Source organism: Sinocyclocheilus anshuiensis, unplaced genomic scaffold (assembly GCF_001515605.1).
Source record: "Sinocyclocheilus anshuiensis isolate Anshui unplaced genomic scaffold, SAMN03320099.WGS_v1.1 scaffold821, whole genome shotgun sequence".
NCBI lineage: Eukaryota > Metazoa > Chordata > Actinopteri > Cypriniformes > Cyprinidae > Sinocyclocheilus > Sinocyclocheilus anshuiensis.
Window position 1 is genome coordinate 366,003 of NW_015558606.1, and position 5,612 is coordinate 371,614.

Sequence of the window (5,612 nt, forward strand, 5' to 3'; positions counted from 1 at the left end):
AACAAAAAAAGTTCAGCTCCACTGGCCTATAGGGAGCTGTAAGACTGGATGTAATGCTTGGTTTGCTAGTTTAGTTTACAAGTACACAGATGCTAAATAAAGAGACCCTGGGGAATTGAAATCATCCACATGTTAAACATACTGTATAAATGACCTTCTTTCACATCCTCATCACATAATCTAAACATTTTCTCTAGGAAATCAAGAGCCGTTTAGATCTGCACAGATTTATGGATGGACGTCGCAGTGAACTTGCAAGTGAAGGTCTACAGAAACCTGTTACAAATGCTCTGTATTACATTACAACAGTAATTTGTAAAATATGTCTGCGTTCGGATCTTGCTTTCAGGTGTTTATGGATAATCCTGCTGATGTCTATGGCATTTGTGATGGACGGATGATGGTGTCCTCTACTACTTGTATATGATATATACTGTATATGATATTTGATGACTAAAAACAGTGTATATTAGTAATATTAGTTGCGTGTCAAAACAGTTTCAGCATGATGTGATATACAGACATATATAAATGTGAAACTAGTTAGTAACTGTAGCTTAAACTCTAAACACAAATGTTAAGAATGTTTTAATACAAAATCATCTCAACTTTGTTGTTGTCTTATAAAGTGATTGTGTTCAACTGAAGTGTAATAAAGCATTAAATACTGCACATTTCAGTTTCACAAGTGTCATTCAGAACATTTTTTGATCAGCAACAAAATTAAGTGCATTGTAAATGTCACAGCAAAGGGGAAATTGTACATTTGTAAATGTTAATGTGCCCACTTCAGCAAAGGATGATTCTGGGGAAAAAACACTGTGTTCTCTTCCCCTAGACGGAATAAATCCTCCACGCACTGATCTGATGTCTCTGAACAGTAATTGCATTCATTAGAACAGGCTGACCGGCACTAATCACAGCTAATCCATCTGTGGGTTAAAGTTTGGCCTCTAATAAATAATTAGTATAGACTTTACATTTAACTGAATCTGAATTTAAAGGGATAGTTCACCCAAAAATGAAAATTCCATCATCATTTACTCACCCTCAAATTGTTCCAAACCTCTATGATTTTCTTTCTTCTGTTCAACACAGAAGATATTTTGAAGAATGTGGGTAACCAAACAGTTGCTAGTCCCCACTGACTTCCATAGTATAGAAAAAAAAAATTCTATGGAAGTTAATGGCTACCAGCAACTGTTTTGTTACCAGCATTCTTCAAAATATCCTCCCCAACCCCCAATAAAATAAATCAAGTCAAGTAACTTTTATTTATTCATATCTTTTAAATCTATTTTGTGAAGTTTTCCAGTAAGTATCCGGGTTTAAGAATATCAGATTTGAAATGCAATATGTATTTAATGTTTATTTAATGTGATTGCACACGTTTAGTTTTAACACGCTGTATGGTTGTATTTCATATTAACAGTTTCTTTTCTGTCAGTTCAAAAAGGGCACATTAAGTACAGTTGCTATGTAAAGGAGCATATGAGCGTAATGAAGCTTATTTTTCGGAGTGATCCCTGTGATTCTCATCTGAAGCGTTCTCCCACTGGACCGAACTTTCAAAGCTACCTGTCATTTTAATGTGCAGCTGTCAGCAATACCTGCGTCTCTCATTTCCAGCAGTCTGACGGGCCTTTAGATACTCTAATAATATGTCGTTCTCATACTTTATTGATTGATGTTTTCCTTTGAGCGTTTCTTGATATAGCCCCTAAAATCACAGTACATCATCAGTGCAGAGTGCCTTAATATGTTAGGCTACTGATAAAAAGTTTCGGTAAAGTTTGTTAAAAGCTTGACTTGAGATGTGAACCTGTGGACATACTGTACAGAGAGCCAGGGCTAACAGAATGTTTTTTTTTGTTTTGTTTGTTTTTTTGCCAAGGAGAGAGCCACATGATGGCAGAGGTGAGACACACTTCTTTCTATGACAGGAAGGAGCACTACAAACGTTCATTCAAACCTGGCTGGAATAGAGATGATCTCAGGTATAATACTTACAGTGACTATGTCACTACAGGCATTTTACCCTTTTAAACCTAATATTATCAAATGTTTTCAAATTTTGAAATAAAAGTTTTTTTATGGTGCTTTAAGAGAAAAAATTCTAGGTGCCATAACTGTCTGGATATGGTAAAAATGAAAATAAAATCTTTGAATATATATATATATATTAGCTTTCATGAAAAGGCACATTTTTTTCATTTAACTTACTATTTTTTTAAATTGTTTTGAAAAGCAGCCCACATAACATAATGTACATTATCACATTGTAACAATGTACATTACAACACTGACGTAGTCTGCAGTCAAAGGTACTTCTGTGTGGTGACAAACCTGACAGCTGTGATAATGATCAAAAGACATTAGTAACCTGTGCAGAAGTAATTGAAACACTGTTTGAAGCCTCAGGCTCTCTCCTTCATACATGGTTTATGCATCCATTAGTGAGCTTGATTTGGTTACAGTAACAGTATCATGAAGGGCTGCTGCACTTTCCTGACTGTGACTGATGAGTCTACGTGATCAAGAGGACTAGCAGGTGCAGACTTCTCTCCTGAGTGTGTAAATCATAACCTCAGATGAACGTCATATTGGTTATAGTACGGTACATTTTGACTCGCCTGAAGTTTTAGCCAGCTGCTCAGTGGTAGATATTATAAACCTGGCTTGAAATAACTAACTAAATAAATAAACAACTCTTCCATCTTGAACCCTTGGTCACATAGTAAATTATGACTTGAAGTGGTTCTGTTCAGCAGAAGCGGTCTGGGGCAACAATAAAATAAATATGACAACAAACATTCTGCACGTCTTATCGAGTTCAACACTGGTCAGCTCTTTGTGCTCTCACTCCCAAAAACAATCCTGCATGACCGACTCCTGGGCTTTGGGGTTTTTCTCATTTTCTCAGAATGAACTTTATGATAATTCACAATCACTGGGCCTCATGGGATGGAGAATATATAAAAAATGTGCTCATTCTAAAATAAACTTTCCTGGTGATTCCCTTCTTAGAGTTTTCACATAGATGTAAATTAGTGACTGGAAAGTAGCTATAAATAAATAAATAAACATGAAAGGATAATGTTACAAAGAATATATGAAAAAAAAAAGCTCAGTCCATCTCATCTGCTTTTCAGTGTTCTTTGAGGTCTGTACATTTACTTATTTGCAAGACACCAATGAGATACTTTTGCTTAAAGGTTAATCTCCTGCTTCTCAGTTTGTCTCCTGCGATAAAGATCTAATCATGCATATCCTATAGAGTTGTTAGACTTTTCAATATAAACTTATAAATTATACATCAAATATTTGTATACATTAACTCTAGTCTCACTAGTCTCATTTGATCTCATTTGGATCTATTTTTTATTTATTCTGTGGACTTGTAGGAGAAACACCTGAGGTGAAGCTGATATGAACTGAAACATAATTATACAACTGACCTTCATTCACAAACTGTAAAAGAGCAACATTTCAGCAATACATTTTTAGGCACCTAAAAGCATTGGTGGTGGAAATTTATGTGTTTGCAAGTATCATCATGACTATACTTATGATGTATTTAGCATTTTATGTGTGTAATATTCTCTCATGGCCGCAGTTAGCGATTGGAGGAGATATTCTAGGCAGTGAGGTTCTGCTCTTCATCAGAATTCCTCAGTAGGTGTTGAGTGAAGAGCAACCAGCCATATCAAACTCATGTACTTATTAATACAGAGGCTGCAGACTGCATGGGAATACATGTGATCAATAGCCAAAACAATGAGCAGGCCTAGATAATGCAGTGTAGGCAAGTCATGCATTAAACTTTTTATTGTGTACCCTTGAAATGAGGCGAATGCTTCAGTGGTGTTATCCAGGATGTTTTTCTCATCTACTATATGTGACTCACATCAGCAGTGGCAGCGGAGGGCAAAGGTTAGGACTCACAGACTGACTCATGTTGTAAATGTCCAGGGCATGCAATATTGACCACATTCACATCCGGGCAATCAGGTAAACCAAGTAGTTTCTATATTTTAAATAGGCAGAAAAATAAATGATAACAGGAGTTTAGCTGAGTAGGAAAAAAATCAACATACATATGTACCATTTGTTTATTAGCACCGTCAGGAGGACAAATGTGTTTTTGGGAGACAACAGGAAAATCTCAAATATCTATGCAAACAAACTTTAAAAGTCCCTGAGGGTTTTTTTGGTGTTTGGTTTTTGCTTGGCCTGGATATGACCATGTTGATTTAGGTGTGGACAAATTATAGCTGTCTCTGGGGTACAGCTGCATGGGAATCAGAGCTGTGACCATTATATGTTATTATACACCATTATAAAAAACTCAAAACCTCACTGTTTTCTTGCATTCAGTCTTACTTTAAGCTGTACTTTAAATAATTATGAAATGAAGTCAAATGAAGAGACTGTTTGGCATTATTACACGGCTCTGGAATGCAATGGTATACTTGAATACTTTCATATCTCTCGTATCACGCAAACTCACTGTTTTCTCTCTCTCTCTGTATTTCTGTCCATTGAGATTTACAAAACAGTCAGCACAGCAACAAGAAAAACACTGCGGCAAATTTACTGTAATATAGCTGAAGGCAAGTTGTGTGTGTCTCAGTTATTGTTTGAATTAGACATGACTTTGTGTTTTGTACATTGTGATGTTTTCTCAGAGGAAACGTTAGAAAAAAATATACAGGTAAGATTCAGTATTTCTTGCCCATTGGCTATTTATTTGGTGAGGAGTTGTGTAATAAGTGGGATAAATGTACATTCAGTCCAATATTTGATATTAATAGAACTTTGATTAAAAATATGCATGTGCTCTTTAACATTTACCCAAACAAACAGGTGGAACAAATATCCTTAATAAGGGCAGGGGAACTGCAGACATCAGCATCCACATTGCGCCCCTGAAGGCAACATTAACTTTTGAGCACATGAGTTTATTGAATTAACCTCCTATTGATGCAGCAACACAAAATCCACTTACTATGAGACTTATGCTCCACACTCTCTGTCTCTGGCCAGTCTGTTTGTGAAAAACTGACCATATGATTGTGTCTTTTTGCAGACAAAATCAAATTCTATATTCTATGTGTTCTTAACGATATACTGTCTTTGGCCTGTTAGAGCTGCCTGTACTTCCTTCTAAAATTCATTTTTGTCCAAATACATAGATTAGAGGAATGGTCTCCAGATATGCTTTGACTGACTGTTTAAGGGAAGAGACGAAAGACCAGCAGCTGAATACGACAACAATGAAGGAGCTAGATTTACCCTTGAGAGTTCAGAGTAAAACAAGCACCAGAGGCCAGAGGTCCCAGAGGCCTCAAAAAATGAGGGAAAGACAAATAGCAGTCACTTTGTAAAAATATATACATATATGTCCCTGCTGCTTTATAAAAGTGGCTAAATGCAGTATCAGTAGGCTATTGACAGTGAGCTTGCTTTAAAGGGGTCATATAATATTGCTAAAAAGAACATTATTTTGTGTATTTGGTGTAATGAAATGTGTTTATGCGGTTTAAGGTTAAAAAAACACATTATTTTCCACATACTGTACATTATTGCTTCTCCTCTATGCCCTGCCTTTC